The 20,552-nt window shown below is 38.9% G+C and overlaps 1 pseudogene; it reads right to left on the bottom strand.

Moving 5' to 3' along the window:
- Nucleotides 1-19,651: 19,651 nt before the first annotated feature.
- Nucleotides 19,652-19,752, bottom strand: LOC119931915 (annotated as a pseudogene).
- Nucleotides 19,753-20,552: the final 800 nt, after the last annotated feature.

Raw genomic sequence — 20,552 nt, 5'->3', positions numbered from 1 at the left:
TAGTAAGCACAGGGCTGAGGCCGTGGTTCTAATCCCAGCTCCTCCAATTGTCTATGTTACCTTGGGCTAATTCACTTAACTTCTCTGTGACTCAGCTTCCTCAACTGTAAAATAGGGATTCAATACCTGTTCTCCCAACTACTTGGACTATGAATAACTTTGTGCGTTTGGTATTCATTCATTCACTCAATCGTATTTATTGGGCACTTACTGAGTGCAGAGCTCTGTACTACGTGCTTAGAAAGTACAATTTGGCAACAGAGAGAGATAATCCCTACCCAACAATGGGCTCACAGTCTAGAAGGGGGAGACAGCTAACAAAACAAAACAAGAAGACAGGAGTCAATACCATCAAAATAGATGAATAGAATTATAGATATATACACATCATTAATAAAACATCCCACCCTCAGCCCCACGGCACTTATGTGCATATCTATAAACTATTGATTTATAGCAATGTGTTTCTCCCCCTTTAGACTGTAATCTTGCACAGGGAACCCGTCTACCAACTCTGTTTTACGCACTCTCCCAAGCACTTAATACAATGCTCTGCGCACAGTAGATACTCAATAAATTCCATTGATTGATTGATTAAATCCTATGTGGACAGGGACTATGACTGACCTGATTAACTTGTATCTGCCCCAGTGCTTAGAACAGTGCTTGACTTACAGTAACAGCTTAACAAATACCATTATAAAAGGGAGAGAAGTCCTCAGGTCAAACTGATTTATTGGGATGCAATGGAGAGGCATTGATTGGGTTACTGATTGGGTGAATGTCCTGTTCACACATTTGTGATCCAACTTCTGATAGTAAGCCAGCCACCTCATGGTGCCCCGCCAGAGGGAGAGGACCATGGAATAGTGGCGTATGACCATACAATGTTATCATTACATTATGCTATATGATTAATGCAATGGAAGCAGCATCAATCATGACACCACACAGAGCAGGACGGTGCAGCAAATTCTGCTTGTCCTTATTTTCAACTACTTGTGATCCTTGAGCAAAGATAAATTCACAAATTTGGATACAAATCCTCCTCTAGGCAACTGTAACACTATGCAAGCCTCTAGATGGAGAGGGAATGTGTCCCTCTTTCCTAGTCCCTTCTCCCTTTTCTGGGATTCTGTTTCATTGCAGGTAATCAAAAGAGGACAGCTAAAAGACCTTAAAGCCAAATAACATGGTCAGCTCGTGTGTTGTAGACATGACCTCTGTCTGAAAAGAGGATCTTTGATTCTGTGCCCTTAAGTCTGAACTCAGAGGAAAATCCACTTCAGTTTACCTAGTTCTTATGCTCAGGGGTCTACAGCAGCCCTGGACACATAAAAGAGAATCCATAAATTTTATTTTTTAATTCAGCAGGGCTTTTTGGCTCAAAAATTCCTTCTCCACTGTCTCTGAACAGGTAATGATAATTCCACAAAATACCAGTGCCTTAGGGGCCTAGCCAATCAGAAACAAGTAAACAGAACATGGGTCAAAAAGCACATAAATAAAAGCCATGAGTGTTTATCTTTTTCAAATGGGTGCATTCCATTTAAAATCAGAAAACTCCAGATTCTCACAAAGCACTTCCTGTCTGAATAAGTTACCCCAAAGAAAGGTTGTCTTCCTTATGTTCAAGTGTTTACAGCAGCATTCTTCCTCAAGAAAGATGTCGAAAAGTAATCATCCCTACTTTTGTTATCCAACAAGGGTGGAAGTTGGAACAGTGATAACTATTTTTCTAAGGAAAGGTTGGATTCCATAGAAGGATTAACAAAGAGAGGTAGTCAGGAAGGATGTGCTGACTAGTTCTGGACTCCCTTTGTATGGTGTGATCAAGTTACACTGAAAGAATAGCAGTTTAAGCAAAAAGGATGCTTTGTCTGTTTCCATAAAGGATGACCCGCAGGTTGACATGACTATAAAACACAGATGACCGCCCACGAAATATCACAAATCTGCATAAACATATCATAACATAAAATAGCATAAGGCTGATAGGTCATCAGTCGGAATGTCATTCTGGCCTCTGTAGCAGCTATTAAAATCTCACAAGAGGATGAAATGTTTTCAGAGCTGCTTCTGTCAATGAACTGTGGTCTGGGAGCCTGGAAAATATCTCTGCAGGGATCTGTCTGGGTACTTGTGAGGAAGGTAAAATATTTAAAAGACAGATGTGATTCAAGGTTATATTTCCACTAAGATGCATACCTCATTGAAGACCCAGATCACTAAATTATCATAAAAAATACCGCCAGTTAGAAACTCTCCAGCCTCCTTCTTTGGATAACTCTAAGGAGGCATTAGGCAATTAGAGTTCGAAACATCTCTAGCCCAGACTGTGGGAGAATACAGAATAATAACCAGGCTGTATGTGTGAAAAATCATGTCTGATTCCTTTCTTGGCAAATGGTACCCTAAAATAGCCAACATGTCCTTAAAGATAAATTTAATTACATGTCCTGTCATAATCATTAACTCATCAATGGCATTTATTGAGCACTTACTGTGGGCGAACCACAGTACTAAGTGCTTGGAAGAGTACAATTAAGAGAGTTGTTGCACATGTTCTCTGCCCATAAAGAGCTTACAGGGAGATGGAATCTGTTCTAAATAGTTTAGCTAATGCAGAAAATGAAGTATTATCCTTCAATATTTGCGAAGCATTGCTTTTCACCTAACCCTGCACATTTGAAGACTCCTCAGTGTCAATTAGGGTTCATAACAAATGGCATGATTAAAACTGTAGTGTCCCCTTAAAACTTCGATTAAAATGAACCACAAATCTCCACAGATGTGACCAATACACAAAGCCAAACTGCCCTCTATTGCATAGAATGCTCTTAAGTATTATCTACATTTTTCTAGAGCTGGTTAGTTCTAGAGTTTAGGTTGTACAATGAACTTCGATCTTTCCTCTCTACTCATTTTTGATTTTCTGTTCTATCAAAAAATGAGCAGCCACCAGCCATCCTTCTATACCATGTTTTTATTTTATATATACTGCTTTATATTCCTGAGTTTGTGGTTCAGTTCTATGAGTCATAATTGTCTCTACCCTTGTTGATTCTATCGGCCTGCTGTCTTATTTCTCAGGTATACATACCTTTTTTTACTCATTTACCCAATTATTTAAATGTTTACTCTTCTTTTTAATCATTTAAATTTATTCCATCCTTTTTTTTACCTATTATAGATCTGGTCATTTACGTCTACTTTTACTTTCATTGTATGTTCTCAGGTGCTTTCTACAGTGAATGCACACTGCAGGTGCACACTAAATGCTATTTGATGATGATGGTAATAATTATGTTTGTTTTTCAGCCTTATTTGGTCTAGCCAAAATTCGCCTTGGGAAAGCACAGTGAAAAGAAAATATTTTCCAGTAAAAACAAAATTTATAATGTCAGCCATGTCTGCCTGAAGAGGGATTGCCACCAACATAATGAAGTAGTTACCACATGGAGAAATTAGGAAAAGAGTTGAAGCTAGTTGAAATTTAATGCTGCACTGTGGTTTAGTTTTTCAGGTTAAATAAATTACAAAAAAAATCATTTCAAGTACCATAAGTATCCCCCTTAGGGGAATAATCTCAACAGTTTAAAAAATTTCTAATTAAAGGAAAATAAATCTCTACTTGTACTTTTTACAAAAAGTACTGAAAGGAATGTGCTAATAATAATTATGGTATTTGTTAAGTGCTTACTATGTGCCAGGCACTCTTCTAAGCGCTGGAGTAAATACAAGACATTCAGGTTGTACACAGTCTCTGTCTACACAGGGTTCACAGTCCTCCATTTTACAGGTGAGGAAACTGAGGCACAGAGAAGTTAAGTGACTTGCCCAAGGTCACACAGTAGAGAAGTGGTGGAGCCGGGATTAGACCCCACGACCTTCTGATTCCCAGGCCCATGCTCTATCCACAGGGCCAAACTGCTCCAGTTATGTTATGTAAGAGAAACAAATACAGAAAGAGAAAATAAATTAAATCTGGAAAAGACACTATCCAAGAAAACCAAGTAAATATGAAGCTTAATGTATTTTCTTTAGTAGTAATGATTTCTGGTAATGCCTTATGAATTAAAATCTGACATGCCGTTATCTTAGAAAAGAGACTGGCTAAATTGTTGAGTTACTATTAGACATAAGGTTTAGCATGTATCTTTTGATGAAATGGAAGTTAAATCTTGGTGGGATTCAGAAAATGACTTGCAGCCATTCTGAAAAGAATGCATCCTTTCTTATCCCAGTCAGACTGACTGGGATGCACTTTGAAATATTTACAGCCGTTTGACTTAAAATGTAAACTACGGCATCCTTAACCAGCTGGACTACAGCAGCAAGGTTTCCGTTCCCTATTCTGGGACCCTGAGGTCTCCATGGTCCAGACTGCAACGGTGGAGCTACTGTTGGCATGGCTGGAACCAAACATGGTGAGCCATGACAGTAATAATAATAATAATGGCATTTATTAAGCGCTTACTATGTGCAAGCACTGTTCTAAGCGCTGGAGGGATACAAGGTGATCAGGTTGTCCCACGTGGGGCTCACAGTTATCATCCCCATTTTACAGATGAGGTAACTGAGGCTCCGAGAAGTCAAGTGACTTGCCCAAGGTCACACAACAGACACGTGGTGGAGCTGGGATTCGAACTCATGATCTCTGACTCCAAAGCCCGTGCTCTTTCCACTGAGCCACGGGCTGAAAAACAAACTCTCCTGCCACTGTCCTCTTTTTCTCTTTACCTCTCCATCTCCTTTTCCCCTTCCCCTTCTCCACTTCTTCTCTTTTAATCCTATTCTCATATGCATCCTAACATTCCCAAAGTTAGTAATAATAATAATAATAATAATGGCATTTGTTAAGCGCTTACTATGTGCTGAGCACTGTTCTAAACATTGAGGTAGATAACAAGGTAATCAGGTTGTCCCATGTGGGGCTCCCAGTCTTAATCCCCATTTTACAGATGAGGTAACTGAGACACAGAGAAGTCAAGTGATTTGCCCAAAGTCACACAGCTGATCAGTGGTGGAGCCAGAATTAGAACCCATGACCTCTGACTCTCAAGCCTGTGCTCTTTCCACTAAGTCTTGCTGCTTTTTGTACCTAAGGAGCAGCTTCTGGATGAGAAGCAGTATGGTCTGGTGGAAAGAACACTACCAGGGGAGTCAGAGAACCTGGGTTCAAATCTGAATCTGTCAGTTGCCTGCTGTGTGACCTTGGGCAAGTTACTTAACTCTCTGTGCTTCAGTTTCCTCATCCATAAAATGGGGATTCAATTAGCCTGTTGTCCCTTTTACTTGCATTGTGAGCCCCATATGGCCAGCCTGATTAACTCGTATGTATCCTAGTCCTTGATACATTGTAAGGGCTTACCAAATACTGTACTAATATCAATGATAATTTCCAAATTCAGAAGCCCAAAACTTCTGGATGCAAAGGAGAAAAGAAAATGATATTGTTGAAACCTAATTGTCCATCATCATCACCATGTATTTATTTAATGTCCTGGACACTCTAGGTCTAGAATAATCGTTCTCGCCTGTCCCGCCATCGACCCCCGGCCCACGTCATCTCCCGGGCCTGGAATGCCCTCCCTCTGCCCATCCGCCAAGCTCGCTCTCTTCCTCCCTTCAAGGCCCTACTGAGAGCTCACCTCCTCCAGGAGGGCTTCCCAGACTGAGCCCCTTCCTTCCTCTCCCCCTCCTCCCCCTCTCCATCCCCCCATCTTACCTCCTTCCCTTCCCCACAGCACCTGTATATATGTTTGTACATATTTATTACTCTATTTATTTATTTATTTATTTTACTTGTACTTATCTATTCTATTTATTTTATTTTGTTAGTATGTTTGATTTTGTCTCCCCCTTTTAGACTGTGAGCCCTCTGTTGGGTAGGGACTGTCTCTATATGTTGCCAATTTGTACTTCCCAAGCGCTTAGTACAGTGGTCTGCACACAGTAAGCGCTCAATAAATACGATTGATGATGATGATGAATGCATGTACTTCAGATTAATTCTCCCCCTTTTCCCACCACTGTGTCCCAACATTTTCCTACTCTCATGATCTTAAAGGGATTACAGGGTCAGGCAGGAAAGACTGAGCAGCCTGCCCTATAACCATCACTTTCTGGCACCCTGGTTTTGCCTTGAATAGCACTCCCTTGCTCTTTCTTTCGCAATTCAAATATCCTTACCATCCTGATTTAAACTTGATGCCTTTAGTTGAGCGTATGATAATTTTCTTTGCTATATTTCTAATTTCTAGAATATCATTTGTGGGAAACAGTTCAGAATTACTATTTCATTAAAATAAATAAAAACTCTCACTTCTATGTTTGTCTTCTAAGTCTGTAGTGCCCTGATGGAAAGCCCTTCCTTAGCACCTGAGTGTTCTAACACATTCATTCCAAAAATCAGGTCCACTGAATCTCCTGTGTTAAATCTGACTTTTTCAATTCTTTTGAGTTTATGGATGTTCATAAAACATTTTCAATCATGGATGGTGACAGGATGTAGCAGTTATTAAATGAGTAACCAAAAATTAGGATTTAAAATTAATATTCAGTACACAATATCTGCTCTAGATAATATTGCGGGTTGCTGTTCTACACCAATTGAATTGTAAAGAGAAGAAAAATTTCTTTCACATCTTTATTTCGATAACCTGCTGAAAATATGGGTGTTCAATAAAGAACAGGCCGAGGAGTCACAGGACTGGATTCTAATCCCGGCTCTGCCACTTCTCTGCTGTGAGAACTTAACTTCTCTTTGCTTCAATTTCCTCACCTGTAAAATGGGGATTCAGTTCTACTCTCTCTTTCCTAGACTGTGAGCCCCATGAGGGAAAGGGTCTGAGTTCAAACTGATAAGCGTTTATTTACCCAAGAGCTTAGAACAGGGTTTGGCACATAGTAGGTCCTTAAAAAATACCATTATTATTACTACTATTATCATTATTATTATAGTTACAAAATGGAGTTAGTGAAGAATACCCTGATTAATACCACTACCTTTCCACTTTTGTCATTTCCTCATACTACAGTCCTCTTATCTTTGTATCTGTTCATTTATTTGTGATCGACCTACTCATGCATTTGAGTTTATTTCTTATATTTAATTATTTTAATGGTATTTGTTAAGTGCTTACCATGTGCTATACTCTTTTGCTATTTTGAATATTTATCCATTTATGTTATCTTCCCTATTAAACCAATAGCTCTTTAAGGACAGGAACTGTATGTTTTATTTCTTCTGCATGTTCCCCAGTTACCTTAATTCAATACTTTGCACTAACAAGCATTCATAATACTCATAGTACTCAGTGCTTAGAATAGTGCTTTGCACATAGTAAGTGCTTAATAAATGCCATTATTAAATAGCTTAAAATATATGGATCCTGAATTTTATGTTTCCTTCAAAGGAACTTCTGTTTTGGCTTGTTTAAGCAGCCAAAAATGTAAATCTAGGAGAAGATTTCTGGAACTATTTTTCAGGTGTGAGAGAAGAGTAAAAATATTTCCCCAAGTACACTAGTTTATCACTCCCTATATTGAAAACCATCCAAGAGATGTTTATAAAATGAATATTTAAAAAACTTATGGAAAATGAGAGCTTTCACTATGCATTCCTAAATGTTCCTAGGACACGTGAGTTATGTATAAAGACTGATTAGCTACATCTATTCTGTAAATGGAAAAATATATGCTATTGCATCTTGAGGAAATATTCATCTGAGTTACCACTAGTACTATCAGTTGCTGCAGGTGAATTTATCAAATCAGCATGATATCCAGCTCCAGCTTGTTTTCCACCACCTGCCTGATAATCAACAACCTAGTCTTGGAGATTTTTGGCAGCATTACCTGGTTATGCCAATAAATCTGAGTGAATAGCTGCTTGATTCGTTATTGATTTCCCTGAGGATATATTTGAGGCAGCAATTTTAGTGATAGGTCTTCTGAGTGGAAATGCAGGCAAAGAAAGGACTTTGCCAATATAGGGGGACTCAAGTAGTAACACGCTAATACTGGGAGATTCACTATCTGTATCAGATGAGTGGTTTTAACTATTCAAAATTGAATATTGCAAGGGGAAAGGTGCTTAAATAAAAGATACATCCCAGATCATATTTTGGATTTTCTTCCCCAATCACCGTATTTTTCTGAAAATCCAATTAAAATGTAAGCCTTTGAAGAGCAGGTGGATGTCTTTTATATATGGCTTAATGATACATGGATCTCAATAAATATTAGATAAATCAAATCCTCCAAGAAGGTTTCAAATATGAAGACAGCTCTTCCTGAAAACGTCAATAGGCATTCAAATTTAAACCAGGCCTGCTCTAACTACTGCATTTCAACAACTCAGAATCCCATTCAGTAGTGGATGTATTTCTGGCCTTTTGAATCTGGGTAAAAGAATTATTGACTTGAGTTACAGGACATTTGCAAGGCAGCAAAAGAATACAGGGACATTTTTTTTTCAAGTCCAATAAAATCCAAAATATATTTCCTGTTCTTTAAAACAAATAGTTCTGCTCAGGGTATGTCTCTGAAAAAATATGACTATATCTATTTATGCAAATAAATATGCACATATACATATACTTATAAATTCATTTTGATTTTTTTGAGGTGCAAATGATTGGAACATCATGTTGAGACGTTAGTCCTAGCTGTGTCAACTATGATATTGATGTGGATTTTTCTACACCTCTTAAAATATTGTTCCCTTCTGTCAGCAATTCACATTTAATATTCCAGCAGGAACAAAGTCAGAATGGTAGCACACCTTTAGAATTGTCATACTGATGATTTTCCTGGACTCTTTGTGAGAACCCAACAGAATTAAATGAAAACATTTTGATATTTTTCATATCTATTTCACAACGCCCATGAGATATTCTGAAAACATATTTTTAAATTTGTTCATCAAACATCAAATTTTAGTCATGGATTTTAAATGTAGTAATATAAAAGAAATGGCATTTGAAACCCAATGGAATTCTCAGTACTCAAATACTTAACAGACAATGAAACCTAATTCACATTGTTATTGGGCTTTTATCAGTCTGAATTTTGCTGTCTTAGAAAAATTTATCTGCCAATGCCACCTGCAAAGCAATCTTCCCACAAAGAATCCAACTAATGAATTTTTACTCTCATCCTCACATGTCTTCATTCTACCAGATTAGGAATTATAAAATCTTCCTTTCTGTTAAGGAACTAACCATTCTATAACATTGTTGAGGAAAAGGAAAGACTTCTGATAGCATAGATGGAGAAAAAAACCCCAGCACAATCTTTTGGCACTTTTGTAGATAACTAAAATGATTTTTTGGTTTATTCACAATAATAGACAAAACCTAGAAAACTCACTCTATTGGCAAAATTTAGGATTCCTTGGTTTATTGAAAAGGTTATGTTCTACAGAGGATAAATATGTGAAAATCACCAACTTGGGCCCCTGGGTAAAAATGTTGTCATTTTCATTTACAGTCCCTTGCTGTTGCAAAAATACAGAAAACAAAATTTGACTCAGTGGAAAATACAGCATACTGGCAGTTAGGGGTGGCTGAATTCAATATGGAATTGCTCTCACATGTTGGAATTCACAAGCTGTGTTTTAACTCTTCTAATCAAGCGGCACATTTTTCTTCAGTACTATTTCACAGTTTCTGAACCACTTCAACCTACTTTGTTTATGAAAAGGGGGTGGTGGCAATCCTCTAACTTACTAATCATGCAGAAGTAGGAGAGAAATATTATTCACTGATTTCCCATTGAATTAATTGAGCTTTTTTAAGTAGGTAGAGGTATCCTTCAGATTGAAGGTGATATACTCTTGAAAGTGAGACTGCATAATAATAATAATAATAATGGTAATAGTGGCATTTAAGTGCTTCCTGTGTGCTAAGCACTGTTCTAAGTAGTGGGGTAGATACAAGGTAATCAGGTTGGACACAGTCCCTGTCCCATCTGGACCTCACAGTCTTAATCCCCATTATTACAAATGAGGCAACTGAGGCCCAGAGAAGTGAAGTGGCTTGCCCAAGGTCGCAGAGCAGATAAATGGTGAAGCCAGAATTAGAATCTATGACCTCTGACTTCCAGGACCTTGCTCTTTCCATTAGGCCACATTGCATCTATTCGTGTGTTCTAATAGGATGGGAACACAGTTGGGAATCTACAACATAATCACAAACGCACATTTCCGCCCATAAGTAGCTTATAGTTATATATGTTGCCAACTTGTACTTCCCATGCACTTAGTATAGTGCTCTGCACACAGTAAGCGCTCAATAAATATCCCACCTCCCCCTCTCCATCCCCCCACCTTACCTCCTTCCCCTCCCCACAGCACCTGTATATATGTATATATGTTTGTACGTATTTATTACTCTATTTATTTATTTTATTTGTACATACTTATTCTATTTATTTTATTTTGTTAATATGTTTTGTTCTCTGTCTCCCCCTTCTAGACTGTGAGCCCACTGTTGGGTAGGGACCGTCTCTATGTGTTGCCAACTTGTACTTCCCAAGTGCTTAGTACAGTGCTCTGCACACAGTAAGCGCTCAATAAATACAATTGAATGAATGAAGACTTTGGAAGATCACTGAGGATCAGATAGGTTAATTAAAGCAAAAAAAAAATATTAGGATGAAAATTATGGTTCATATAACTAGACCTGATTCAGAGGCTTTTCTTTATATAATGTGCTTTTTAGGACTTATCAGGATAATCCAGTACAATGGTAAATTGTTTCCTACTCTAAGAAAACTCATCAGGATAAATTTTTCATTTTACTTTTAAGTTTCTCTGATATCATCTCATTTACAGCATTCAGCAATATGCATCTATCTCGGTTAGTCTTAGTGAATACATTCAGTTCACAGATTTTCACTTCCTGCTCCAAGAGTTTGGGGAAAAAAATTAAAGCTTGGTTTTTCTTCTTCTTTTCTGCCCCAAATGTCAACAGAATACGAAAATATGCACCCTGTGCAGTTTAGGGAGAAAGATTTTCTGAATTTATAATTTCATATTCCAGTCAGGTAATTGAAAGTCTCTTTCCTTCTTTAAAATATCCGAGGTAGACTAAACTTTACCATCTAACCCAAAATTGATTCCCAAATTTTCAGTTTAAGAAACACATTGTGACCTGTGATGCCAACTTTCATCAGTCATATTTCATTACGGGATATAATTCACTGCCACTGACAATACAAAGTGACTTATACCAACCCAATGTAGTATCTTAAAAAACCCATAGCTTTACAAATATTGCTGTAAAAATATAAAGCAAAACATAAAAATATGAAAGAAAAGACTGTGGCCCAAAATTTAAAAACCTATCGTCTGGTGGTTGAACTTGGGAAGACTTATAGTCCTAAGTATTACCATCCCCAGCACCTGATCACTATCCTAAATACTGATGTATCCCAAATCTACTAAGGAGTTATCATAATGGCTAAGATCATAGTGGCTCCTATTGTAGGAGACAGAAATTCTTCTTGTGTCTTGGTGAACAGAGCATTCCAAAAGGTTTTGGGGGGAAGTGGGGAGCTAAGAATTGCATGAGAATTAGAATTAGAGAAGCAGCCTGGCTCAGTGGAAAGAGCATGGGCTTTGGAGTCGGAGGTCATGGGTTCAAATCCCGGCTCCACCAATTGTCAGCTGTGTGACTTTGGGCAAGTCACTTAACTTTTCTGTGCCTCAGTTACCTCATCTGTAAAATGGGGATGAAGACTGTGAGCCCCACATGGGACAACCTGATCACCTTGTACCTCCCCAGCGCTTAGAACAGTGCTTTGCACATAGTAAGTGTTTAATAAATGCCATCATTAATTAATGAGAAGAAGGAAAAATAAGTTCTAATATCTACAGATGGAAATGCACACTATTCATCACAGTATGAACATAGTCAATTCATGTTGTATAAAAATGGGATGAAACGTTCTTCATGTCTAAGAGGGAAGAAGTCACTGTTTAAGTTTTTAGACTATTAATTCTTTTTTCCTTAAGAAGTTGCAGATGGAACACAATTCTACTATTAACATTATCTCCAATTTGAACAAGTAGTATTTTCTTCTGCAATACTCAGTAAAAATTCAAAATCTGATTAGAAAATATGGTTGCAACAATAATAATAATAATGATGGCATTTGTTAAGTGCTTACTACGTGCAAAGCACTGTTCTAAGCGCTAGGGAGGATACAAGGTGATCAGGTCTTAATCCCCATTTTACAGATGAGGTAACTGAGTGACAAAGAAGTTAAGTGACTTGCCCAAAGTCACACAGCTGACAGTTGACGGAGCCAGGATTCAAACCCATGACCTCTGATTCCCAAGCCTGTGTTCTTTCCACTGAGCCACACTGCTTCCCACCTGAGAAGCACTTGAGAAGTACACTTTAATGTAAAATAATTGAATAGATGGGGACAATTGTACCTTGGAGCAGAAGCACATTTTTTTGAGATAAAAAATCCCTCCAGCAAGAAGCAGGCTAATAGACCAGAATCCTCTGGGTCATCTGCCCCTAATTTTCTATCTTTTTGCAGGCCAAATGCTTACAGCAGGTCAACCTGCCATTTAAAAAGACATACCTGGAAGACGACGTAACCTTGAGATGAAAAAACTTGGCTAGCTTGAATCCTAATCTTTGGGTTTGAGAACAGGAAGGTAAGCAAAGCACCAACTGCCAGGGTCTTGATTAAGGGGGAGAGGAGAGTTGGGAAAACTTGGTAGTGGCTCTTGAGAGGTAAAATGTGGAAGTCAGTGGACGTTTAATGTCAACTCTATGGATCAGCACTAAAATCGAAGAAAGGGCAAATCACTGCTGGTGGAAGAGGACGAAAAATCAATACGAGAATACAGGTTGGTGAATCAGTATATGATGGATCCTGCTGTCGATCCGGAGGAGGGAGTGGTGCTCCGACAACCTGGAGACCTTGGGCTTGTCCCAGTTTTACCTGCAGGCGAAAGTTTCTGACTAAAGAAACACCTATCATCATCAATCGTATTTATTGAGCGCTTACTGTGTGCAGAGCACTGTACTAAGCGCTTGGGAAGTACAAGTTGGCAACCTGTGGATCCTGAGAAGCAGCATGGATAGAGCACAGGCCTTGGAGTCAGAACTTCTGCCACTTATCTGCTGTGTGACCTTGGGCAAGGCCCTTAACTTCTCTGTGCCTCAGTTACCTCTGTAAAATAGGCATTATTAGTGTGAGCTCCAGTGTGGAATAAGGACTGTGTCCAATCTGATCAACTTCTACCTACCTCAGTGCTTAGAACAGTGCATGGCACATAACAAGCACCATAATTATCATCAATCATTATTCTCTAAGTGGTCAGGCCCAGCAGCACTTTGGATTTTACAGCTGATTAATGAAAATGGAGATGACCACTGCAGCTACCAAGGCAACTGCCTGCGGGGCCACTGCACTATGACATAGCATTTTTTCTCCACTGTGGTCATTTTGGCAGTTCACAGGAAAAAAAAAACCAACTATGCATGAACTTGGAAACACTCTGTGCCCTTGCCCATCCACCTGCTTGTAGAACTCCCATGACCTGCCACAGGAACACAACTGGCAGGGACGAGAGAATAAGGGATGCTTTGCAAATCAGTATAATAATAATAATAATGATAGCATTTATTAAGCGCTTACTATGTGCAAAGCACTGTTCTAAGTGCTGGGGAGGTTACAAGGTGATCAGGTTGCCCCTTGGGGGCTCACAGTCTTAATCCCCATTTTTACAGATGAGGTAACTGAGGCCCAGAGAAGTTAAGTGACTTGCCCAAAGTCACACAGCTGACAATTGGTGGAGCCGGAATTTGAACCCATGGCCTCTGACTCCAAAGCCCGTGCTCTTTCCACGGAGCCACGCTGCTTCTATTAGCATTTCCTCCGGGCTGATTATTCTGCTGTTCCCGAGGGGAGATTTCATGAGCAGAAACATCATCTTAATATGGAGAGGGGCTCATGGACCCTTTTTCAATTCACTTTCCCATTAATTGAATCCACACATTTAATGTCCTCTTTTCCCTGGAAGCTTTGAGTACTTTCTTTAGTTTTGCCTGTCTGCAGGTTTGTGAGGAAGGTGAGCTTCTCCAGGCACAGAATATGTGGAGGAGGTGAAAGTTGTTCTCTTCTGGCCACGCTGAGATGGCATCAAGAAGTTTGCCTACTGTTCTGTGTTACATCAGTGCTTAAAGGATCTGGACAGGTTGCAGGAAATTCAGCTACTGCAATATTGAGAAAAGCTTTATAATACAGGATGGGGACATGGAAACATAATTAAAACATAGTACCTCCCTCCATATATTAAAAGTGTTTAATTTTGCCTTAATATTTGGGATATTGTGTAGAGATGGGAGGATAACAGAACTATGTTTCATTAAGTCATTCAACAGAGAGACTCCTTGAACAATTACTTGATAGCAAACTGCAGGCCCTGATTTGTTCACTCCTTATCAAGGTCAGACATCTTTCTTATTCTATATGTCTGCTGATAATGAACAGAATTACCTTGTTAATCCTGGGAACTCAGAATTAAAGGTATACTGAAGGTGTGTTAGGCTGCTAAAATGAGTTATTCATAACTGACTAGCCTTTGAAGTTGCCCACCTTCGATGATGGAAAAGAGTTCATAGATCTTAACATTCACCTTTTGAGGATGCCAGGCACATACAGCTACAATTCTATCTTGTTTACAATAGGGCAAATTGCAATAACCAAAAAGGAAAGCCAGTCAAGGTCCATTAAAGCTTGACTGAGGAGATGAAAATGTGGAGAAAAACAGATGGTACAGTATATCTCTCTGTAGGGACAATCACCAGTGTGTTGTACTCAAACAAGCTCATCTGGGGAGACTTGAGCTGAGCATATACTTTGCATTTATGCATCCTTGTCATAAATAATAGTAGAAATATGCTCCCATTGAGTTAGGATAACAGTCCAAGAAATCATTAAACATTTGGTGGGCAGACAGATGATAGGGGAAGTAAGTAACTAATACTTGAGGAAAATATTCTGATTGATCCCAAACCGGAGGAAATGTTTCAGGAACACAAGGAAAATAAGGACTTCAACAGGGAATAAAAGCAATGTAAATCTGAGGACTATTGAGGTTCTTTAAATAATTTGGGGACCCATTTATATGTACGTTTCCCCTCTTTCTCACCCCAACCAACTGGCTTAAATATCTTTTTTAATCTAGGTCTTAAAAGTCTTTTTTATATTTTAAACAATATATTAGTATGTCTAGGCAAACCTTTGCTTGATCAGCAGATTCAATGCTAAAATTAAATTCTAATACATGAAATATAGCAAAAAAGGATAAAGTAGAGTGCAATTAGTTTTGTCTGCAAAATTACATACTCTCTCCTTCCACCCCCGCCCCCACCATACATGGAGTCTCCTATCAGGAACAATGGATGAGCTTCAGTCTTCAGGGCTGAGAATAGGCAAGAATTGAATAAAGTGCTACTGGACTGCAAAGCACCATCATGAGCAGAAACAGCATCTGAATATGGAGAGGGGCTCATTGGACCCTTTTTCAATTCACTTTCCCATTAATTGAATCCACACATTTAATGTCCTCTCTTCCCTGGAAGCTTTGAGTACTTTCTTTAGTTTTGCCTGTCTGCAGGTTTGTGAGGAAGGTGAGCTTCTCCAGGATATGTGAAGGAGGTGAGAGTTGTTCTCGCCTCCTGGCCACACTGAGATGGCATCAGGAAGATTGCCTACTGTTTGTGCTACATCAGTGCTTAAGTATGTTAGCAGCCTAACATACCTCTTAGCACTGTCAATCATGTTCCTGGGTCACGGAGTACAGAGACAAGTTGGCGAGCAAGGGTGGAGCAAATGTGTGATCTTTCCCCATGTTAGCCTGGTAAATGCATAATCCAGGTCTCCTGACTCCAAGAATAACTGATTTTCCATTGGACCAAAAGCAGTGCTATAGACACATATATACCACTGAACTCTTGTCTTGTCTTTTGCAGTCGAATCATCTCTGACACATTGCTACGCCATGGATACATCTCTCCCAGAACGCCCCAACTCCATATGCAATCATTCTGTAGTGTATCCATAGAGTTTTCTTGGTAAAAATACGGAAGTGGTTTACCATTGCCCTCTTCCATACAGTAAATTTGAGTATCCATCCTTGACTCTCTCCCATACTGCTGCTGCCCAGCACAGGTGAGTTTTGACTTGCAGCAGATTGCCTTCCACTGGCTAGCCACTGCCCAATCATATTCACATGTCGAGACCTAATTAGAGCTGGTCTCGAGAAAAAAACACCTTCTAAAATCAATAGCTTCCCTTTTGAGAAAGGTTGATGAAAATCTGGAATTCTAATTTATGGCTGTTTCATAGTGAGTTACGGAGGTTACAATGTTTGGTCACATACCTCTGATAAAAAATCTTAGAGGTGCCTGCAAATCTCATATTGTCTTTCGGAGATTTGAAAATTTCATACAGAAAACATTATGGATGAAGAGTGACAAATTCAAAGAGGCTTTGAATAGTTTAGACTCTGCCTAATATACAATTCAGGAGTTCAATGAGCTAAATCCTTTTTTTTTTACTCTGTCTTCTATGGACTTGAGAAGATCTAGTAAGCATTCTTATCAGGCACTTAGCACAGTGCTCTGCACACAGTAATCGCTCAATAAATACGATTGAATGAATAAAAGTCCTTGATATCATTAAAACATTTATTAAGTTTGTTGTGGACAGGGAATGTGTCTGTTATATTGTACTCTCTTGAGTGCTTCATACAGTGCTCTGCACTCAGTGAATGCTCAATAAATATGATTGTTATCCTTTAGTCTTCTCTTCATTAGATTAAACAACTCTAGTTCCTCTACCCTGACCTTTAGGATAAATTTTCCATTCCTTTAATCAATTTGTAGTTCTTCTCTGATCTCTCCAGTTTTTCCAAATCTTTTTTAAAGCTTGATGCCCCAAGCTGGACACAGTACTTTGATGAAGGTCTAATTATTGCAGAATGCAATTGAAGTACATTATTTCTAGACTCTTAGGTGTCCTATTCCTGTTAGTACATTTCATGTTGGCTTTTCCCCCCTTAATAACAACACTGTGCCTGATTTATTCTGCTCTGCTACTTAAGGCCTCCAGTTTTATTTCTAATGAGGTTGTACCTCAGTTTTTCCTCAACCTCTTGCCTTATGCATAAGTCTTGGCTCATATATCTTTATCACCTTTAAGTTGATGACTATAATTTTTACCTCCTGTTTTTGTCATACCAAATTTCGGATTTACCAGGCAAGCCTGGAGAGAGAAGTAAGTAATATTGGAGAAGAGTAAGTAGTATTGGAGAAGACTTATAGAGAGCACCCTCTAGACTGAACACTCCTTATGGGCAGGGAAAATGTCTACACAACTCTGTTGTATTGTACCTCCTGAAGCACTTAGTACAATGCCCTGTACAGAATAAGCCCTCAGTACTATTGATTGATTCATTCATGGCCGGGAGGACAATTAACAACTCATTTCATTGAATCCAAAAGGTATAATTATACTGATTTTTCTGTCATTAAAAGCCTTCCTTACATTTGAAATAATTAAAAGTTTTGGCTTTTGGATTGGTATTATTTATTGATTCCTGAATCTTGTTTTTATAGGATTAGATGGAAATTAAACTCTCATTTACTATGAAAACAAAATACGGGAAAAGAAAAGGAAAGAAATAGCTCTCTGGCAGGAGGCAGAGGAACAGCAGGAACAGCAACTGCAGCCAGAAGAAAGATGTGAAAAAAAAATCCATAGTAGACAATAGAGCACAAGATAGATATTTGCAAAGGAAAGAAAATTAATGGAAAGTGACAATAAGCAAAATGACAACTTGAAAAGCCAGAAGAGATCCACAGGAGAATATAAAGTACATATAACTGTGCACTCAAAATACAACAATCCAGAAAGTAAAGAGGAACATCCAAAATGACAAAAGAATCAAAAGGAAATTTGAAAATCAAAAGAATTAAAAGGAAGCATAAAGGAACAAGCAATATCAATGCAAAGGGAATTAAAAAAAATATAAATGAAGAGCCATAGAACTATCAATTCGATGACAACTAAGAATAAAAGTGAAGAAAGGCAAATTAAGAAAAGTAAATGGGTCTTGATTTTTTAGTTTTAAATCCTTACAAGTGAAAAGCTCCCTTTTTTGATGGTATTTGTTGCTTACTATGTGCAAAGCACTGTTCTAAACACTGGGGATACAAAGTAATCAGGTTGTCCCACGTGGGGTTCACAGTCTTAATCCCCATTTTACAGATGAGGGAACAGGTCCAGAGAAGTTAAGTGGCTTGCCCAAGGTCACACAGCTGACAAGTGGCAGAGCGAGGATTCGAACCCATGGCCTCTGACTCCCAAGCCCATGCATTTTCCACTGAGCCATGCTGCTTGAGATGTCTTTTGAGACTTGGGAAAAAAAAAAAACTTTTAAAATTGATAATATAGCGTGGCTCACTGGAAAGAGCACAGGCTTTAGGATCAAAGGTCATGCGTTCAAATCCCACTCTGCCAGTTGTCAGTTGTGTGACTTTGGGCAAGTCACTTAACTTCTCTGGGCCTCAGTTACCTCATCTGTAAAATGGGGATGAACACTGTGAGCCTCTTGTGGGACAACCTGATCACCTTGTAATCCCCAGCGCTTAGAACAGTGCTATGCACATAGTAAGCGCTTAATAAATGCCATCATTATTATTTCTTACTGTGTGGACAGCACTGTATTAGGTACCTGGGAGAGAACCATATTGTTAGTAAGCTGGATTTCTGCCCTTCCTCAGGGATGATGATGATGATGATGATATTTGTTAAATGCTATGTGTTACACACTGTTCTAAGCACTGGGGTAGTACAAACTAATCAGGTTGGCTATGGTTCCAGTCCCACATGGGGCTTACAGTCTCAATTCCCATTTTACAGATGAGGTAGATTATCAAGCAAAGTGGCAGAGCAGAGATTAGAACCCAGGTCCTTCTGACTTCTAGGCCTGTGCTCTATCCACTAGGCCAGGCTGCTTTCCTTAGGGGTTTACAATCTAACAGGGAAGACAGACACTAAATGAATTACAGATAAAATAAATTATAGATATAATAGTAACAATAGTAGTTAAGGTACTTACTTACTATGTGCCAGACAGTTTTCTAAGCGCTGGGGTGGATGTAAATTAATCAGGTTGGACAAGTCCATTCTCATACTCTTAATCCCCATTTTACAGATGAGATAACTGAGGCCCAGAGTAGTTAAATGACTTGCCAAAGGCCACACAGCAGACACGTGGCAGAGTCAGGATTAGAACCCAGGTCATTCTGACTCTCAGGCCTATACTTTAGCCACTAAGCCACACTGCTCCATCCTGTGTGTGTACAAAAGTGCTGTGGGGCTGAGGGCGGAGTGAATATCAAGTGCTTAAAGGGTAATGATCCAAATGCATAGGTGATGTGCTTGGATCTGCACACTTACAGTATACCTTTGAATCTGTATTGATGAAATCGGATCATAGAACAAAAATTTTACATGTGGTTGTGAGTACTTAAATGCAGAAGTGGTAGTTGGGAAGAAGGAAATTAGTTGGGGAAAGGCTTCTAAAAGAGATGGGAATTAAAAGGGAAAACATATCCATCTCTTCAAGAATTTGCATGCCATCTTTGTGGGAGGGCCATGCTAATCCCCACTGTTATTCCAATTTTAGTGTATTTGCTGCTGAAGCGATGCTTTATGATTAATGGACCATACTTTCTCTCTCTAACTGCATAATCAACTCCCTCAGGAGACGATATAAAGAACATTCACATTGTGCTCATTTCTGGTCCAGGCATTCTACTACGTTTCAAATTCACCTAGCTTTTCCTAGCTACAAAATAAAATAAAATAAAAATGGGGTGTGTTCTTTTTCTTTCCAAACCACAAGTGGCTTGGAATTTTTTATCAAAATGAAAAGCAAATTCTACCTTTGCCCTTATCTAAGCTCCCACTACAAATGTTTGCTTTAAGGGATGGGCTGTGAATGGAACCATTATCACACCTGCTTCTTTTGCTCTCGGAGTTAAAATTAGAAAGGGAATTAAGGACTGTGTAAAAATGAAGGTAGTCAAAATGTTTTATCCTTTAATTAAAATATGCTTCCTCAGTATTCAGAAGTTCCAGAATTTATCCAGGCTTATCTTAAATACACTTCCAAATCATTCAGTTGTATCTGAAGCCTCAGATGATCTGTCATGCTACCTGGACACTTGATTTCTGATTGTAGCTGCCTTAAAAACATTCAATTGTTAAGTGACTTCTCAGATGGTCACCCTAAATAGCTAGAGAAGGACAAGAAAGCCAGTAATCAGGTCTCATTTAGTTGATGTCAGTGAAACAGCCACCTTTTCCTTGCCTATAGTCAAGTAGTGCTTTCAGACCCTTGAGAACGTGCAAATTAGATATCCACTGAACGAGAAAGTGCCATTTAGCCTTTTTGAGCCAGCAATGCTCCCTCCATCTTCTCCCTTCGATTCCCCTGCCACCAT

This window comes from Tachyglossus aculeatus, chromosome 8, assembly GCF_015852505.1.
Source record: "Tachyglossus aculeatus isolate mTacAcu1 chromosome 8, mTacAcu1.pri, whole genome shotgun sequence".
Lineage (NCBI taxonomy): Eukaryota > Metazoa > Chordata > Mammalia > Monotremata > Tachyglossidae > Tachyglossus > Tachyglossus aculeatus.
The sequence above is the reverse complement of the archived record's forward strand: the minus strand, read 5'-3'. Positions and strand labels throughout refer to the sequence as shown.